This window comes from Ascaphus truei, chromosome 13, assembly GCF_040206685.1.
Source record: "Ascaphus truei isolate aAscTru1 chromosome 13, aAscTru1.hap1, whole genome shotgun sequence".
Lineage (NCBI taxonomy): Eukaryota > Metazoa > Chordata > Amphibia > Anura > Ascaphidae > Ascaphus > Ascaphus truei.
Window position 1 is genome coordinate 7,963,103 of NC_134495.1, and position 20,826 is coordinate 7,983,928.

Here is a 20,826-nt window from a genome sequence, read left to right on the forward strand (position 1 = left end):
ACCTTGAGCCGCAGCAGCAGGTCCGGGGAGCAGCAGGTCCGGGGAGCAGCAGCAGCTTCCCTTCTCATAGGGTTCCCGCTCAGAAAAAGAACACATTCAAGGGAATTATTCAAGGCGCTGGCTGCTTTAAGGGCGCTTACAAAATATGGAGTCAAAGTATAGGAATATTTTGTCCCCATCAGAACTCCCTTCATGAGGCTTGTAATAAATAAAAAAGTGTTTCTTTGTGACCTCGGGTCAGTCACCGTCTCTCCAAAACTAGATTGCAAGCTCTTTGGACTAGAGAGCCTTGTACTCTGGTGAAGTTAAACAGATGGCCGTGTTCCCAGAGCTGAAGAAGGGTCCAGTTGTTCCGTTTAAATGAATGGGATTCAAATCTTCCCCAGCACGGGAGAACAGCTTTGCAGTATATTAAATAAGGGGCCTATATCCAGTGGTGCTGGGGAACGCAGGGGATAGGCAATATTTCTGTAAACCTTTACTGTATGTACAGCAGACTTAGGCTTGCCAGGGATCCAGTATGGAACCGGACTGTCCTGTATTTGGACACCCTGTGATGAGAGGTAATACTGGACATGTGTGTCTATACCGATATTACTGCTCTGGATATAGCGACCTGACCGGCATGGGGGGGGGGGGGGGGCGGGATTTCCCCGAGCAGGGCTGCTGCTAGGGGGCTGGGCAGCTTCCTCCATCCCGATTGGCTGCATTACCCAAAAGCAGCCAAATAGGAGGAGGTGTCAAGAGTCTGGGGATGGGACCAAGGACAGGAGGAAACAAGATGGAGCGTTGAGGGGGGGGGGGGGAATCTCAAGCGCGTTGCACCTTTCATCATTGTGTCCAGTATTTTTGGAGACGCCACCTGGCACCCCTAACAGCAGTTCTGCACACTCAGCGATAGGTAACAAAGTGGTTATTCATTAGAACAAATCACTACATTTAGAGGTGCTAAATAATTTAGGAACAGGCAAAAAATGGATGTGTTACTCTACGCAGAGGCGCAATGATGCTGAATCATAGCCGGGACGGTAAAAAGAGACGGAGAAAAACGGTATGACGTGCCCATGATTATAAACATTAATCTTTCAACTTCCTATAAAAATATAATAATAATAATAATAGAGATAAAACAATGGAACAATATATATCTTTGTTACTGCACAAAAGTCTATTCTGGAGCCTTTAAATATAGCTTTTAATTGAAGTTCATTATAAATCCAATACTCTTTCCGAATGATATATTGGCCTGTCAGCTCTTCTGTAAGCAGCAATCACATTACGTGGAGATATTTATGAGAGCGAGCGCTGGAATTAGTCGGTGGGACACTTGCAGGAGGGGGACGTTGGTTGGAAAAGCCTTGAAGTTGGAGCACACTTTTTTTTTATTTTTGGACGTGATGTGTTGGGGAAAAAGCAAAAATATCGGGTTGGTGCGTTTAATAATAATAATAATAATAATAATAATAATAATGCCGGTTGTCGGCGAGGTTTAGAGGGTAGAGTGGGGAAGGAGACAGGTACAGACCAATATAATGCATTGCGGTGTAGGCATGGAGCAAGCGCTTTCTGGGGTGTCACCCCTCCCGTAACCCAGGGGTGGGCAAATGCAGTTCTTCGCCCCCCCCCCCCCCCCCCAGCAGGTCAGGTTTTCCGGATATCCCTGCTTCAGCACAGGTGGTGCAGTCGAAGACTGAGCCACTGATTTAGCCAACTGTGCTGAAGCAGGGATATCTGGAAAACATGACCTGTTGGGGGGGGGGGGGGGGGGGTTGAGGACTGGAGTTGAGAACCCTGCCCTACACATATAAAGTAGCAGCAAACACTCAGTGTCATAAATGAAAAGTACTGTATCTACTCCCTTCAAAATACTGCCGCTTGTGCCTGCAGCGGTGACTCCAACAGACTGATGCTCAAATAACTATGTCTATGCTATTTCCACGCCTACATTTCCCTTTGTGAGCGGCTCTCACAGCACATTTATATATGCGATGAGGCCCTCTGTCAGCGTGATTCGCTGCGTTTTATGGGAGGAAATGATGGAGAGCGCACGCTGCCTGCGCTTTACTGCGCGATATATAAGAGCTTTTGACACCGCTAGTTAAAATGCGCTTTCATGGGCTGAGCTAGGCTCGCTGAAGCGGGCGCCTCGTCTCACCCGTCTAACTTGAAGAGATCTCGGCGGCGCGGGCAGCTTCCGAGCGCCCAAATGATTAATAGATAGAAAAAAGAAAGACAGGTCAGGGAATAATCCCATCAGAAAAAAAACACCTCCTGAGACGAAGGCCGAACCGGTGCAATGACCGAGGAGTGGTCACATCCAGTTCTACTTTGGAAGAATGAAGAACTGACCAAAGTATCTTCAAACCATTTTGGAAAATATGTACATGTTGATCATTAGGGTGGGTTTTACTGCCCCTGTCCTGTTACGTCGCTATTTTTTCTTTCTATAGATGCCTAAATGTCCCCTTTTTTATATATATATATATATATATATATATATATATATATATATATATTTTTTTAGATATATTTCAAGGGGTCTCTCTCCGTTTCTGTTCGTCGTGCAGCAATGAAAGAGCTTTAAAGGGTTCTGAATTCATGTGATAGGGTATTCAACTCCAGTCCTCAGGCCCCCTGAACAGGTCCGGTTTTAAGGATATCCCAGCTTCAGCACAGGTGGCTCAATCAGTGGCTCTGTGAAAGACTGTGCCTCTGATCGAGCCATCTGTGCTGAAGCAGGGACTGATTGAGCCACCTGTGCTGAAGCAGGGACTGATTGAGCCACCTGTGCTGAAGCTGGGATATCCTGAAAATCTGACCTGTGTGGGGAAGGGGGGTCTTGAGGATTGGAGCTGAGTCCCCCTTGCGATAGATCACAGGGCTGTCGCTTTTAAGAACACACTTGGGCAATGCGAAACTCGTAAGGGGCAAGAACAGCAGAGTGGGAAGACGCGCGTGCGCCGCCGCCCCCCTGCCGGCATTTCTGGCCTTTGCATGCACCGCCGTCCCCCTGCCGGCATTTCTGGCCGTTCTGCCCACAGAAGAGGAACTGCTCCTGTAATAACCCACTCGGTGCCAGAGGGAAAAGAGAAAGGAAGAGGCAAAGAGCGCAAGTTTATTTCTCCCAAAAACACACTGGCCCCCTGTACGCCCCTGGCGGAAAGATTGCTAGCCGTGTCCGATACTGTCCAAACACACGGTACGTCTGTTCTGCCAGAAGGATGTTGGAATCGCAGGATCTGTCCTTCTCCTTCCCCCCCCCCCCCCCCCCCCCCCGCCCCTCCACGTTCATTTTATAAATGTATCACGCTGTTTTGATGCTGGGGACAGAAGTACAGCAAGCCCACCGTAAAAGGATGATGTGTGCATAAGGTTATGTGACTGGTCACATTCACACCATGCTTTTCTTTACAACAAATGTTTCTGTACCACGGGACTTCCAAACTGTACTTTAAATTATATATATATATATTCAAAAATGAATAGACGATACCGTTCTGTGGCTAACGAAATGCTTTTATTTGTGCGAGCTTTCGAGATCCACTGATCTCTTCTTCCGGCGATGTAACAATGGATAAAGCAAGAGAGGTTTTTACTTAAAAACAGTGCATTGTGCAGTGCATGCGCTGTTTTTAAGTAAAATCCTTTCTTGCTTCATCCATTGTAACACCGCCGGAAGAAGAGATCACTTCTGAAGCCCCTTGAAGAAGCAAATGGTGCGAAACGCTGCGTCAGGCTTGTCTTTGTTTCGTTAGCCACAGAACGGTATCGTCTATTCGTTTATGATTATTAAGCTCGGCTAACATGGTACCGATACCTCTACATCTATATCTATCTATCTATCTATCTATCTATCTGTATCTCTCTCTATATTATATATATATATATATACACACACACATACATATATATACACACACACATACATATATATATACACACATACATATATATATACACACAGGGTATTCGCCAAAGTAAAAAATCAATATTCTTATCTGGGTGCATACCGTCCAGCTGATAACACAAGAAAGTATTTAAGGATAGATACTCCAAAAATGCCAAAAAGGTGATTTTAATCACTAAACGTTTCGGCTCAATCCAGAGCACTTGGAAAGAATAGACAGTCTAAATATAGCTGTATACTGTATTCTGTGTTATTTCCTAAATGCGTTTTTGTTGCAGTTAGACTGAAGGAGTAGTTGACGCAATAGCCCAGTGGTAATATCACTGCCCTTGAAACGATTAACCCAGTTGTGCCTCCTGCACTTAAATTAGATTGTCAGCTCCTCGGATCGGGGACTTCTGGTGCATGCCAAATTCTACGTACACCCACAGCTCTACATAAGAACAATTGATTTGCATTTCATTAGTACATACATTTGAAATGACAAAGCCGTGAAGGCAGTTACATGGCTGAGTGCTTTCTCTCCGGGTGCGAGTCCTGCAGGCGTGTTTGCTTACAGTGTTTACTTGGAATCTTAAATTCAAAATATCATTAAAACTGAATGTAGACTGAGAGACGCTGCATAGAAAGGCAAGCGTTTGTGCTGCCAGGCGAAAGTGTACATACTTACAGATACATAAAAGGGATCCCGACTGTGCCCTATTCCACAAAGAAACTCACTCGGCTGGGGGAAAAGCAAGCCAAACCGTGATTAACCCCTTCCCTGCCAGAAGGGACAGCCACACACTGCAAGGGAATTCACGCAGCTCGCCGTCGTCTCCGGCAGTTTTGAGGTTAACTGCAGAATTTTTTTCCTCCAAAAGGATGCTGGATTTTTTTTTTTAACCCATCCAGTGCTGCACAAGCCCCAAACCCATCTCCCTTTATACTGAAACGTTCATGCAAATGGCTTGCGCACAGCGCGTGGAGCGCACAACGGTTTCGCACGCATTTCTCCTTTGTTCAGGCGGAGAAAGCTGCCTCCGCATTGTGTCTGCGTTTAACATCGGCAAGCTTTGCCAAGATTCTCGCCGTAGGTCGGGGGGGTTCGGCTTGAATTTGAACACCTGGACTCCCGAAGTGAATACATTGAAGTTTAGAAAAAAGTCGCATAAATATTGTGGTGAATTAAGCGCAGGTTGCATTTGCCGTTTTAATCTCGTTAGTAGGCCAAGCTCCCGTTATGGAAGCATCCCCTAGGGCAGAGACTGGGCTGAGCCACTGATTCAGACACCTGTGCTGAAGCAGGGGTATCCTGAAAACCTGACCTGTTGGTGGCCCTTAAGGACTGGAGTTGCCCACCGCTGTACTAGGAAATATATACAACACAACTACATCAGTGTTACGTCATCTGTCTACTGACACAAGTTAGGACTTTGTGACTGACCCCTGGAGGTCATCATTAACCACTTCTATGCCAGCCAGGCACTGTTGACCACCTCCAAGTACTGCAGGGGTTAAATCCAGAATAAAGGAGTTAAAGCAGCAGTCCAAGCTGCCAGTTTTTATTTGTATTATTTATTGTTTCCCTTTAACATGTGCATCAATACAATCCAAACAATAAGTAATTAGCTAAGTTTCCGATCGATCCGTTCTCATTTGATCAATCAGCGAAGATTCGGCTCGAGGGCTCACTAAATGGCTGTCAGTGCAGCAGAAGAGGACCCAAAATGCAAAGTTCTGTGGGGAAGATCACGTGACCAGGCAGTCACTAGATACAATTGGTGCACTGCTAGAGAAAGGGCAGGGCTCAAAAAGGGGTGTGCCAGAGCCTGTTTCAGAAGAGGAAGGGGGTGCGACTTTGTAAATGGTTGCTATAGAAACAAAAAAAGTTGTTACATTATAATACATGAAATATGTAATTCAGAGTAGTTAAAAAAAACATTCAAGTATTTTCACATTGTACAGAAGTGATTTATTAAAAAAACAAAAAAACACACGTGTAGGATCTTGCTTGGTCTGCAGCTTTTTAAAGGGTAGGGGGTTAACTCTTTCGGCCCCCCCCGCCCCCCCCTCTGTTGTATGGGTTCTTTTTAATGTTCTATGTTTAAGGAAGTCCACCTGCTTTTGTTGGGCTCTAAGTGGGGATGTCCCTTTCCCGAGGCTCTGGCCACGGTTTCCTGCTTCATGACCACTTAGCATGTAAGATTTCTCAATATTTCTATCTGACGGCACGATCCGGTTAGACCCAGACATGGGAAGAAGTCGTCACTCAGGTGCCAGTTAATAAGCAACTTTTATAACCTGTCAAAACTTGTAGTGCTGCGGGATTCATCTGAGCTGAGCAGGAATCTCTAAATATATCATAACACGGGAGCAGAACAGACACCCTCTGCCTGATCGGACTGTCTATTTAAAGACACCTCTTGCTTGGATTCAGGGGAATGTGGGAGGATGCTTTAGAAAGACATTTCTCGCTTAAAATGGCTTTATAAGGACTTGAATGGGCTAGACCAGCGGTGCGCAAACTGGGGGGCCGGGGGGCGCGGGGTTTACGGAGGCCCCGCGCGCTTCCCGAAGGCACTTAAATTGTGCCGGGGAAGCGGCGAAGGCCTCTGTAAACCTCACTTACCTTGGCTCCGGCGGCTTCTTACATGCGTCGCCATGGCAACGCGCCGTGAAATGACGCGGCGAGGTCATGTGACGTCACGTTGCCATGCCGCCGCCGAAGCAAAGGTAAGGGGCGGGGAGGGGGGCGCGGAAAGAGGGGAACAGCCGGCAGGGGGGGCGCAGGAAAAAAAGTTTGCGCTCCCCTGGGCTAGACCAAGGGTGCTGAACTCAAGACCCCCCAACAGGTCAGGTTTTAAGGATATTCCAGCTTCAGCACAGGTAGCTCAATCAGTGGCTCAGTCAAAGACTTATTTATTTTATAAACCAAATGAAAACACCAGAAAAATAAAAAAAATGGAATAAACACGAGAAACTGGAATCCCTAACCATGTCACATAGAGAATCAGTCCAGACTTTCTGTGTTGTGTACTACGTCATAATGTAGCGGGGGTCATTATTCATCTGTTTTCCTTGCACACACCCCCCCCACCCCCCCCCCGAATGATCATGCAATCTGATATATGCACATCTTCTGCCTGTCAGAAAACAGGAAGGGGTAATACTTACCATGCGATAACACAAACCGAACATAAGGGAACTAAAACAACGCACAATTATTTCGCAAGACCAAAAATTACTTTAAAACGTCGCTATTTAACCCTTTCATCACTTCAACGCCATTAGTTCACTTTGGCCTTGTGTTGGTGTTCGCCATTAACCCCTTCAATGCCAGAAGCGTCTGTAAGCTATTATGCTGGCCCCCTGACAGAGAACGAGAAAATGTGAGTGTGCCCCAAGTGTGGAAGGTGTCGCTTTGATTAAGCGATGACTGGGAATTAAACCCATAACCGTCTACATGTAAAGCGGATGGGGTGACCCATACACCCAGGGGTGGGCAACTCCAATCCTCAAGGGCCACCAACAGGTCAGGTTTTCAGGATAACCCTACTTCAGCACAGGGGGTGCAGTAGAAAGACTGAGCCACCTGTGCTGAAGCAGGGATATCCTGAAAACCTGACCAGTTGGTGGCCCCCCTTGAGGACTGGAGTTGCTCACCCCTGCACCGCACTGATGGAAAAAACGAGTAGATAAAAATAACGTAACGGTTATATTGGAAGCGTGGTCGCAAAGTAAGATATTACAATGTCAGGATCAGGAGTATTGTGAAATCAATGTCTTTTCCCCCCATAATTCAGATGCTAATATCCCAGGGACGGATAGGGCTGGTAAAGCGAGTGATGACTCCATTTTGTCTGACATTACGATGTGCAGGGGAGGCGTCTTTTCTTTGGGAACAGAGTCAGCGAAAGTGACACAAATCTGTCCGCAACTGAAAGGAGCAACTCTCTAAATCAGATGTCGCGGAACCACATTACCCACAGGGGTGACCCCAATCTGAATGATAAAAGAAGAGTCACATTGGTTTTACAGTACTCCTGATCCTGCCGTGTACACATCTGGCTTCGCAACGCTTCCGATAGAGCGGTTCATCTGTTTCGTTCAGGTGGGTGTTGAACCCAGCTCCCTCTGCGTGCATAGCAGAAGTTAACCCCTGTTTCAGCAGCGCTCACCACATCCGCTTTACATGAGGAAGGACACTGGGTTCAAATCCCCGCGCCGAGTTTAGAAGAATCTGTTAAAGCAGAAATCCCGTCACAATACACATCCCCCGTTAGCAGTTTGTTTCCCTAAACGAGGGAACAAACGTTTGCCATTTTTTAAAGCCCCTTCCCAGAACGTTCCCTTCATGCGGATAGAGTATCGGGGCATTGAAGGGACAGAGTATCGGGGCATTGAAGGGACAGAGTATCGGGGCATTGAAGATATAGAGTATCGGGGCATTGAAGGGACAGAGTATCGGGGCATTGAAGGGACAGAGTATCGGGGCATTGAAGGGACAGAGTATCGGGGCATTGAAGGGACAGAGTATCGGGGCATTGAAGGGATAGAGTATCGGGGCATTGAAGGGATAGAGTATCGGGGCATTGAAGGGATAGAGTATCGGGGCATTGAAGGGATAGAGTATCGGGGCATTGAAGGGACAGAGTATCGGGGCATTGAAGGGATAGAGTATCGGGGCATTGAAGGGACAGAGTATCGGGGCATTGAAGGGACAGAGTATCGGGGCATTGAAGGGATAGAGTATCGGGGCATTGAAGGGACAGAGTATCGGGGCATTGAAGGGATAGAGTATCGGGGCATTGAAGGGATAGAGTATCGGGGCATTGAAGGGATAGAGTATCGGGGCATTGAAGGGACAGAGTATCGGGGCATTGAAGGGACAGAGTATCGGGGCATTGAAGGGATAGAGTATCGGGGCATTGAAGGGACAGAGTATCGGGGCATTGAAGGGACAGAGTATCGGGGCATTGAAGGGACAGAGTATCGGGGCATTGAAGGGACAGAGTATCGGGGCATTGAAGGGATAGAGTATCGGGGCATTGAAGGGATAGAGTATCAGGGCATTGAAGGGACAGAGTACCGGGGCATTGAAGGGACAGAGTACCGGGGCATTGAAGGGACAGAGTACCGGGGCATTGAAGGGACAGAGTATCGGGGCATTGAAGGGATAGAGTATCGGGGCATTGAAGGGATAGAGTATCGGGGCATTGAAGGGACAGAGTATCGGGGCATTGAAGGGACAGAGTATCGGGGTATTTAAGGGATAGAGTATCGGGGCATTGAAGGGACAGAGTATCGGGGTATTTAAGGGATAGAGTATCGGGGCATTGAAGGGATAGAGTATCGGGGCATTGAAGGGATAGAGTATCGGGGCATTGAAGGGATAGAGTATCGGGGCATTGAAGGGACAGAGTATCGGGGCATTGAAGGGACAGAGTATCGGGGCATTGAAGGGATAGAGTATCGGGGCATTGAAGGGATAGAGTATCGGGGCATTGAAGGGACAGAGTATCGGGGCATTGAAGGGATAGAGTATCGGGGCATTGAAGGGACAGAGTATCGGGGCATTGAAGGGATAGAGTATCGGGGCATTGAAGGGACAGAGTATCGGGGCATTGAAGGGATAGAGTATCGGGGCATTGAAGGGACAGAGTATCGGGGCATTGAAGGGACAGAGTATCGGGGCATTGAAGGGACAGAGTATCGGGGCATTGAAGGGACAGAGTATCGGGGCATTGAAGGGATAGAATATCGGGGCATTGAAGGGATAGAGTATCGGGGCATTGAAGGGATAGAGTATCGGGGCATTGAAGGGATAGAGTATCGGGGCATTGAAGGGATAGAGTATCGGGGCATTGAAGGGATAGAGTATCGGGGCATTGAAGGGACAGAGTATCGGGGCATTGAAGGGATAGAGTATCGGGGCATTGAAGGGATAGAGTATCGGGGCATTGAAGGGACAGAGTATCGGGGCATTGAAGGGATAGAGTATCGGGGCATTGAAGGGACAGAGTATCGGGGCATTGAAGGGACAGAGTATCGGGGCATTGAAGGGACAGAGTATCGGGGCATTGAAGGGACAGAGTATCGGGGCATTGAAGGAATACCGCAGTCTTCCAAGAAGCAGAAAGAATTTCCTGGAAACAAGACGGTAATAAGAGCCGGCTACTTAGTCTGCCATCGTTTTATAAAGCACTATCCTTACTATACAACTAGGGGTGCTCAACTCCAGTCCTCAAGCCCCCCCAACAGGTCAGGTTTTCAGGATATCCCTGCTTCAGCACAGGTGGCTCAATAAGTCCCTGCTTCAGCACAGATGGCTCCGTCTTTGACGGAGCCTCTGATTGAGCCACCTGTGCTTAAGCAGGGAATGATTGAACCACCTGTGCTGAAGCACAGACTTATTGAGCCACCTGTGCTGAAGCAGGGCTATCGGGAAGTGTGTGTCTTAACAAGTTTTCAAATTTGGCACTCGCAGGAGCGCAGGGCCGGTCACGTGAGTGGTTCGCCCAATGAGGGTGAACCAGCTCCGTGACGTCATTGGCCCGCCCCCAGAGCCGCCCCCGACACGCCCACGGACGGCACGCTGTGTAAGGCCAGGGAAAGCACGGCTTTCCCTGAGCCTCAGCGCGCCTCCGCACTGATTATTTCACTATGTCCCAGGCCTAAGGCTGCGTTTATAGTTAGGGCTACGGCGACGCGACCGTGTGACGTCAGCCGTTGCAATAGCGTTTCCTGCTTATAGTGCATGGAGCTCTCTCTATGGGTCTTCTGTGATCTCATGGAGCTCTCTCTATGGGTCTTCTGTGATCTCATGGAGCTCTCTCTATGGGTCTTCTGTGATCTCATGGAGCTTTCTCTACGGGTCTTCTGTGATCTCATGGAGCTCTCTCTACGGGTCTTCTGTGATCTCATAGAGCTCTCTCTACGGGTCTTCTGTGATCTCATGGAGCTCTCTCTATGGGTCTTCTGTGATCTCATGGAGCTCTCTCTATGGGTCTTCTGTGATCTCATGGAGCTCTCTCTACGGGTCTTCTGTGATCTCATAGAGCTCTCTCTACGGGTCTTCTGTGATCTCATAGAGCTCTCTCTACGGGTCTTCTGTGATCTCATGGAGCTCTCTCTACGGGTCTTCTGTGATCTCATGGAGCTCTCTCTACGGGTCTTCTGTGATCTCATAGAGCTCTCTCTACGGGTCTTCTGTGATCTCATGGAGCTCTCTCTACGGGTCTTCTGTGATCTCATGGAGCTCTCTCTACGGGTCTTCTGTGATCTCATGGAGCTCTCTCTACGGGTCTTCTGTGATCTCATGGAGCTCTCTCTACGGGTCTTCTGTGATCTCATAGAGCTCTCTCTACGGGTCTTCTGTGATCTCATGGAGCTCTCTCTACGGGTCTTCTGTGATCTCATGGAGCTCTCTCTACGGGTCTTCTGTGTTCTCATGGAGCTCTCTCTATGGGTCTTCTGTGATCTCATGGAGCTCTCTCTATGGGTCTTCTGTGATCTCATGGAGCTCTCTCTACGGGTCTTCTGTGATCTCATAGAGCTCTCTCTACGGGTCTTCTGTGATCTCATAGAGCTCTCTCTACGGGTCTTCTGTGATCTCATGGAGCTCTCTCTACGGGTCTTCTGTGATCTCATGGAGCTCTCTCTACGGGTCTTCTGTGATCTCATAGAGCTCTCTCTACGGGTCTTCTGTGATCTCATGGAGCTCTCTCTACGGGTCTTCTGTGATCTCATGGAGCTCTCTCTACGGGTCTTCTGTGATCTCATAGAGCTCTCTCTACGGGTCTTCTGTGATCTCATAGAGCTCTCTCTACGGGTCTTCTGTCATCTCATGGAGCTCTCTCTATGGGTCTCCAGTGATCTCATGGAGCTCTCTCTATGGGTCTCCTGTGATCTCATGGAGCTCCCTCTACGGGTCTCCTGTGATCTCATGGAGCTCTCTCTATTGGTCTCCTGTGATCACATGGAGCTCTCTCTATGGGTCTCCAGTGATCTCATGGAGCTCTCTCTATGGGTCTCCTGTGATCTCATGGAGCTCTCTCTATGGGTCTCCTGTGATCTCATGGAGCTCTCTCTATGGGTCTCCTGTGATCTCATGGAGCTCTCTCTATGGATCTCCTGTGATCTCATGGAGCATCAATGGTACTTGGCTGGGTAGAGTGGAGATACCATGAAATGAAAATCACAACAGTTACATTAGATGCTCGGGGACCAGGTCGATTTAACAGATGAATAAAAGGGGAGAAAATCGATGACAAGTTATACGAAAATGGATAAATCTCAGTATCAAGTGTTCGTCAAGTTATTCCCCCTCTAACTCCTTTTTCTCTTAATATCACTTGTAATTTTACAGCCAAATACCGAGCTTTATATTAATCTCCAAGAGATTTTGCCCAGGATGGCTTCAACTTTATACGGGTATATATTTGCTATAGGGTGGTAGCTATTATTGTTCATGGCCAGGTACACTCCAAACTCAACTCTGGACCCAACCATTAACCCCAACCCAAATAACTTCACACAGGACACAGCTTTTAATCAACCAATACATCTGAACAGGAAAAACCTGGGCTTGCTGGATGTAGCAATTCCACCACCAAACAGGCCTTAAGGGCACCAAGATCCCTGCATCCTCACTCTACTTACCTCCCCCACCCCCGTCACTATACTAGCATGGGCCACCCCGCTAACCTGTGACATAAACCAAACAACCTCGACCATACCAACCAAAGCCACCACACAATGCATACCTGTCTTCCAGCAGAATGGCGCACTTTGGCGACCACGTTGGAGGTCCCTTATAAAGATGAGAGGACCTCCCCAACCGCTTGCCCCACCTAACACCTCCCAACACCACCAAAATAACCCCTTCCTACCCATTACTGCTAGCCCGCGGTAGGGTCCCCTAGTCGTGGTGACTCCCCCCCCTATAAGACCTTTCAGCTGGATTGCTATTAAAGAGTGATAATTCCGCGATATTGGCAGTGAAAGTGGCATTTGTATACTAAAATAGCTCCGGAAGATTCCAACACCGAAGAAAATATAGTATATCTGAAGATAACAAGCGTATAAAGCAGGAATGTAACAGAATACACGGCTATATGATTTATCCGCTGATACACAGTTAGAGTTTAGTTCTGTCTGCCAGAGTCCAATACTGTGTAACAGAAGCCTTACAACGAGCAAACAAGATCATAAAGTCAACTTGTGTGTAATTAGACTGACTGTCAAAGTTTGTTAATTAACTCCCTGCGTAGGAAGAAAAGAAAAAAAACGCCTTCCTAAAAAGGTAATCTTCTGAAAAAGAGAAATTACAAATATTTGTTAATTGATGGTCATTACAATGTTAATGCTGGATAGAGGATATAATCCTACGGGAAGTACTCTTCCCTGTATGGAAATAAGCAGGCATAGTCCAGTAATATTATACTTCAGACATCAAACCTGGCTTTGCTGAGGCAATATAACTTTCTCACTGCAAGAGGGGCAGTGGGTAAAGACTGATCTGAATATATGTGCAGGGCTGCTGCAAAGTACATTGTGCTTAGGGGAAGCCCCACCTCGGGATTCATCTATCAGAGTCATTTTTGGAACACTGTCCTGACATATTCCGCAGTGCGACGCAAAGTGGTGTAAAAACAAAACCAATAAAACCACAATATTAACATACACGGGTTCAGTAGGTAAGCCGGGCCCTTGTACAAGGAGCTTACAATATAAAAGGATGGGGTCAGCACTCAAAATCAAGGGTTTGTAGGGGAAGTTGGGGCTGTCTTAGGACGGAAGAAGCTGGCTAGGGACCTTATAGTGCATGTCACACCCAGGAGACACTACTTTGCTAATGGCATGAACCTTTGGTGGAAACTAGCACCCACTGTAAGCCATTGCTAGTCAAGGAGGCCACTGTGCTAGTTGGAAAGGCAGAGAGCAGGCGGACGAGGGAAGGAGGCACTCACCCACCTCATGCCAAGATACAGAGAAGCCCCAGCACCCTCCTGCCTGATTTCCGACCGCCATCTTTCTGTGCCGCCCCCCGCCCCCGTTATTCTGAAAGATTGCAGCTTTAACCATCAGACAAGCTGCCTCAAGCACGCGCAACCAGATACATTTAGCATCTCTCCCACTTGGGTTCGGCTTGGGGCTCAGCTGCCAATATGAAGAACAAAAATAATCACCACGAATTTAAGCCAAGCTTGCTGTACAGCCCACTCTTTCTGCCGACAGAATTAGCCCGGGCTCTGTTAATGGCTCCTTTGTGTTCATTAGATCTGACGTCAATTGTGTTGCCGTCAATCTGCTTTCCGCAGCCATGGTCTCGTCTGTTGCATACAGATATAGATCAGGAACGGCGCCGTTCAAAGGCTTTAGTCACTTAGCGCTCGCGATGTGTTTGAAAATCATTTCATTAGTCAAGTGAAAACATTTCGCTGTAAAAAAATGCAGCGTGCGTTTAGCGACACACATTTATAGCGGCTGCCCCCCTTCGTATGTCAGCGAGTTTACAATCTTTGTCCTGCCAGAGAACACTACCCCTGGGGGGGCTCAACTCCAGTCCTCGAGACACCCTTCCGACCCCCCAACAGGTCAGGTTTTCAGGATATCCCTGCTTCAGCACAGGTGGCTCAATCAGTGGCCCAGTTGAAGACTGAGCCACTGATTGAGCCACCTGTGCGGAAGCAGGGAGCGATTGCGCCACCTGTGCTGAAGCAGGGATATCCTGAAAACCTGACTTGTTGGGGGGGGGTCTTGGGGACGGGAGTTGAGAAATCCCTACATTAACCCTTTAAGAATACCATGTGATTGTGATGATAAAGGCAAAGAAGAAGTAGCTCCGTGGTAATGTTCCTGCCTTTGAAGTGGGTGACCCCAGTGTCAGCTCTCCTGGTGTCCTTGGGCAAGTCGTTGTAACTACCTGTGTCTCCGGTACTAAAACTAGACTGTAAGCTCTTTGATGGTTCAACAAATAGAGTTGATGAGGACTCTATAGATTTTTCACTCACATATTAGACGTGATGATCAGAGATTAGCCCCTAAGGAAGACTAATATGTTGAAACGCGCGTAGAGCGCAGTCTTGCACCGCTGAAGGACACTTTGTTGGGGACATTGAAAATGGAGGACTGCATTATCTAGCCCAGCGGATACTGTATCGGCCGTGAAGCAGAAGCTGTTGCTGTGCAAAGTGCTGTTCGTCCCAATTGCCCCGGGGTGGTCTAAATGCTCACCCCAAAGTCACGTATGTAAGTGCATTACTTTATGTTTTTTTTAAATAAAAGCAATATTATACTATTTTTGCTTTTTCTTTTCTATATGTGGATTCCCCCTCCCTTCCCATTGGGATAATACCGGTCTAAACACGCAGTACCTGTTTGGAGAAGAGTTGGTAACTTATAACAACCACACTGCCTGATCATCACGTCTAATACGCGAGTGTAAAATCCATAGAGTCCTCATCAATACTCTCTATTTGTTGAACCAGACAATATTGCACTATTGGGCGTCTTCATTTGCTTCCATGTCCTGATGAGATTTGAGCACCTGCAGTTCTCCATCGGTTGCTGTTTGGATTGGGACTGAGTCCTGTTTCAGGAGCTGCACTTTCTAAGGATAGTATGTTTTATTTGTTTGTATTTTGTTAAAGTAGTGTTATTTGCGCTCAATTTTCTCTGTTAACTATTGTAAGCTCTTTGGGGCAGGGACTCCTCGTGCCTGCAAAATGCTGCTGGCTTTGGGCCCTGGAGCTCCTTCAGCACTGGGAAAGCATGTTGCAGGCCCTTGTAGAAATGAAATGGTTAACTATCCGGCCAGATGCCACAGGGCTGTAAAGGTGATCACCTTATAAGAGCCACACGCTGGGAGCGGGGACACGTCTGAGAACTGTCCCTTCTCTTCAGCTTCACGAACAGCTGCTCCGGACACAGAGAGCGTCGCATTCATTGCACTGTAATTCTGCACGGCTCAAGCGTACAGTTTAGGCATCTTTAGATTTGTATTTCCTGCACTTTAAATGGGTCTAAGGGGCCGCATAGGGGGCGTAAGGGGCCGCACAGGGGGCGTAAGGGGCCGCACAGGGGGCGTAAGGGGCCGCACAGGGGGCGTAAGGGGCCGCACAGGGGGCGTAAGGGGCCGCACAGGGGGCGTAAGGGGCCGCACAGGGGGCGTAAGGGGCCGCACAGGGGGCGTAAGGGGCCGCACAGGGGGCGTAAGGGGCCGCACAGGGGGCGTAAGGGGCCGCACAGGGGGCGTAAGGGGCCGCACAGGGGGCGTAAGGGGCCGCACAGGGGGCGTAAGGGGCCGCACAGGGGGCGTAAGGGGCCGCACAGGGGGCGTAAGGGGCCGCACAGGGGGCGTAAGGGGCCGCACAGGGGGCGTAAGGGGCCGCACAGGGGGCGTAAGGGGCCGCACAGGGGGCGTAAGGGGCCGCACAGGGGGCGTAAGGGGCCGCACAGGGGGCGTAAGGGGCCGCACAGGGGGCGTAAGGGGCCGCACAGGGGGTGTAAGGGGCCGTAAGGGGGCGCACAGGGGGTGTAAGGGGCCGCACAGGGGGTGTAAGGGGCCGCACAGAGGGTGTAAGGGGCCGCACAGGGGGTGTAAGGGGCTGCAAGGGGCCGCACAGGGGGCGTAAGGGGCCGCACAGGGGGCGTAAGGGGCCGCACAGGGGGTGTAAGGGGCCGCACAGGGGGTGTAAGGGGCTGCACAGGGGTCGCACAGGGGGCGTAAGGGGCCGCACAGGGGGCGTAAGGGGCCGCACAGGGGGCGTAAGGGGCCGCACAGGGGGCGTAAGGGGCCGCACAGGGGGTGTAAGGGGGTGTAAGGGGCCGCACAGGGGGTGTAAGGGGCCGCACAGGGGGCGTAAGGGGCCGCACAGGGGGCGTAAGGGGCCGCACAGGGGGCGTAAGGGGCCGCACAGGGGGCGTAAGGGGCCGCACAGGGGGCGTAAGGGGCCGCAAGGGGCCGCACAGGGGGTGTAAGGGGCCGCACAGGGGGCGTAAGGGGCCGCACAGGGGGCGTAAGGGGCCGCACAGGGGGCGTAAGGGGCCGCACAGGGGGCGTAAGGGGCCGCACAGGGGGCGTAAGGGGCCGCACAGGGGGCCGCACAGGGGGCGTAAGGGGCCGCACAGGGGGCGTAAGGGGCCGCACAGGGGGCGTAAGGGGCCGCACAGGGGGCGTAAGGGGCCGCACAGGGGGCGTAAGGGGCCGCACAGGGGGCGCAAGGGGCCGCACAGGGGGCGTAAGGGGCCGCACAGGGGGCGCAAGGGGCCGCACAGGGGGCGTAAGGGGCCGCACAGGGGGCGTAAGGAGCTGCACAGGGGACCGCACAGGGGGTGTAAGGGACCGCACAGGGGGTGTAAGGGGCTGCAAGGGGCCGCACAGGGGGCGTAAGGGGCCGCACAGGGGGCGTAAGGGGCCGCACAGGGGGTGTAAGGGGCCGCACAGGGGGTGTAAGGGGCTGCACAGGGGTCGCACAGGGGGCGTAAGGGGCCGCACAGGGGGCGTAAGGGGCCGCACAGGGGGCGTAAGGGGCCGCACAGGGGGCGTAAGAGGCCGCACAGGGGGTGTAAGGGGGTGTAAGGGGCCGCACAGGGGGTGTAAGGGGCCGCACAGGGGGCGTAAGGGGCCGCACAGGGGGCGTAAGGGGCCGCACAGGGGGCGTAAGGGGCCGCACAGGGGGCGTAAGGGGCCGCACAGGGGGCGTAAGGGGCCGCAAGGGGCCGCACAGGGGGTGTAAGGGGCCGCACAGGGGGCGTAAGGGGCCGCACAGGGGGCGTAAGGGGCCGCACAGGGGGCGTAAGGGGCCGCACAGGGGGCGTAAGGGGCCGCACAGGGGGCGTAAGGGGCCGCACAGGGGGCCGCACAGGGGGCGTAAGGGGCCGCACAGGGGGCGTAAGGGGCCGCACAGGGGGCGTAAGGAGCCGCACAGGGGGCGTAAGGGGCCGCACAGGGGGCGTAAGGGGCCGCACAGGGGGCGCAAGGGGCCGCACAGGGGGCGTAAGGGGCCGCACAGGGGGCGCAAGGGGCCGCACAGGGGGCGTAAGGGGCCGCACAGGGGGCGTAAGGAGCTGCACAGGGGACCGCACAGGGGGTGTAAGGGACCGCACAGGGGGTGTAAGGGGCTGCAAGGGGCCGCACAGGGGGCGTAAGGGGTCGCACAGGGGGCGTAAGGGGCCGCACAGGGCCGCACAGGGGGCGTAAGGGGCCGCACAGGGGGCGTAAGGGGCCGCACAGGGGGCGTAAGGGGCCGCACAGGGGGCGTAAGGGGCCGCACAGGGGGCGTAAGGGGCCGCACAGGGGGCGTAAGGGGCCGCACAGGGGGCGTAAGGGGCCGCACAGGGGGCGTAAGGGGCCGCACAGGGGGTGTAAGGGGCCGTAAGGGGGCGCACAGGGGGTGTAAGGGGCCGCACAGGGGGTGTAAGGGGACGCACAGAGGGTGTAAGGGGCCGCACAGGGGGTGTAAGGGGCTGCAAGGGGCCGCACAGGGGGCGTAAGGGGCCGCACAGGGGGTGTAAGGGGCCGCACAGGGGGTGTAAGGGGCTGCACAGGGGTCGCACAGGGGTCGCACAGGGGTCGCACAGGGGGCGTAAGGGGCCGCACAGGGGGTGTAAGGGGCCGCACAGGGGGCGTAAGGGGCCGCACAGGGGGCGTAAGAGGCCGCACAGGGGGCGCACAGGGGGTGTAAGGGGGTGTAAGGGGCCGCACAGGGGGTGTAAGGGGCCGCACAGGGGGCGTAAGGGGCCGCACAGGGGGCGTAAGGGGCCGCACAGGGGGTGTAAGGGGCCGTAAGGGGCCGCACAGGGGGTGTAAGGGGCCGCACAGGGGGTGTAAGGGGCCGCACAGGGGGCGTAAGGGGCCGCACAGGGGGCGTAAGGGGCCGCACAGGGGGCGTAAGGGGCCGCACAGGGGGCGTAAGGGGCCGCACAGGGGGCGTAAGGGGCCGCACAGGGGGCGTAAGGGGCCGCACAGGGGGCGTAAGGGGCCGCACAGGGGGCATAAGGGGCCGCACAGGGGGCCGCACAGGGGGCGTAAGGGGCCGCACAGGGGGCGTAAGGGGCCGCACAGGGGGCGCAAGGGGCCGCACAGGGGGCGCAAGGGGCCGTACAGGGGGCGTAAGGGGCCGCACAGGGGGCGTAAGGGGCCGCACAGGGGGCGTAAGGAGCTGCACAGGGGACCGCACAGGGGGTGTAAGGGACCGCACAGGGGGTGTAAGGGGCTGCAAGGGGCCGCACAGGGGGCGTAAGGGGCCGCACAGGGGGCGTAAGGGGCCGCACAGGGGGCGTAAGGGGTCGCACAGGGGGCGTAAGGGGCCGCACAGGGCCGCACAGGGGGCGTAAGGGGCCGCACAGGGGGCGTAAGGGGCTGCACAGCACTGTCTACAGCCACAGAAAGGAGTCCCTATTCTGAAAAGCGTGCAATTTAACCCCTTCCCTGCCAGGGGCCCCCGCAGAGTAATGCGTTCCTGACCTCTCTGGCAGCTAAGGTGTTAACACCCCTTCCTCTTCCTCCCCCTTCAAACTGGCTTGTCAACAGTGACAGCCAGCCAGCACTCCGTGACAGCGAGCCAGCACTCCGTGACAGCGAGCCAGCACTCCGTGACAGCGAGCCAGCACTCCGTGACAGCGAGCCAGCACTCCGTGACAGCGAGCCAGCACTCCGTGACAGCGAGCCAGCACTCCGTGACAGCCAGCCAGCACTCCGTGACAGCCAGCCAGCACTCAGTGACAGCCAGCCAGCACTCAGTGACAGCCAGCCAGCACTCCGGGACAGCCAGCCAGCACTCACATTCTAACTGGTATCCGGCTATAACGATGGACACTTGACAAGCATGGCACCTTTAACACATCTCCTCCCCCTGCAGCTTTCGGACCCGTAAACACACACACACACACACACACACACACACAACCCACCCACCCACCCTTCTGTGATCTATTTCTGGGAGAGATCATGACATCCATGTATCTGTTGCATGTGAAGGAACACGAAGGAAATATCTCTTCATCCCTATGCAAGCCTCGGACATCACACGCTGCCGATAAGTCCGCTCCAGCATCTGTTGCCGTGGCAACCCGCCTGCATCAGCCGCCCAATGGGTTTAGCTTAGGACATCTTCGCTCCCGCACACCGCTGTTTGCATTGCACGGCGTGACGTCACCCGTCACCATGGAGACCCACAGCTGAGGTCTTTTGCCTGCTCTTTTCCGCTGTAATGTACATCCTTCATGCATGACACGAGATGCTTTTAATCTAATTAGAGCTGCTTAAAAAAAATACATATACAGTATTTTCCGTGATGGTGTTAACCCTGAATGGTATGGACGGCAGGTAAATCGCACATACAACCTAGGCCGAGAGCTACTAAGCTTTATCACGTTTTAAAGGGACAGTCACTGCTAGCACCAACGTATACTAATGGCAGTGATGTGATAATGGGGTGAAACTGGCTGATTGATGCCTTTTTGAAGTGAAACTTCTTTGCTGGCACCTAGTAAAATTCCATGGCACAAATCTCCTTCATGGAGACGGAAGTGACGTCATTGGACTGTGCGGCCATCGCCGCGCGCATGCGCAGAGCCGCACACGCGCGCGCTGAATAACTGGTATAGCGTTCCCGCAGTAATCTGAAAGGAGAAGATTCACTTCAAATGCGGGTGCTCGGCGCACACACCCTTTTTTGTATAGTCAAAATCTGGCACCTACAAGTACTCACTTCAGTTAGTTTGTAAACGCACTGAGCGGAGACCCGGGGGGGGGGGCTGATTTCCTCTGTCTGGTGTCACTGTGCGTTCAGCAAGAGTTTGCACAGGCAGAGACCACTTTGTCTCTTATCTTTATTGGCTCTCTGTTAAGAACAGGGTGGGCTAATGGTAAAGAAAACACTTAATTGACTAACACGTCCCTATTCGGAGGCCCTGAGAAATACAATTTG

General features: G+C 52.3%; 1 protein-coding gene across 13 annotated transcripts in view; it reads right to left on the bottom strand.

Annotated features, from left to right (window-relative positions):
• Positions 1 to 20,826, bottom strand: part of PITPNM2 (phosphatidylinositol transfer protein membrane associated 2) — a 206,790-nt gene that overhangs the window by 75,896 nt on the left and 110,068 nt on the right. The gene's annotated exons all lie outside the window — the stretch shown is intronic.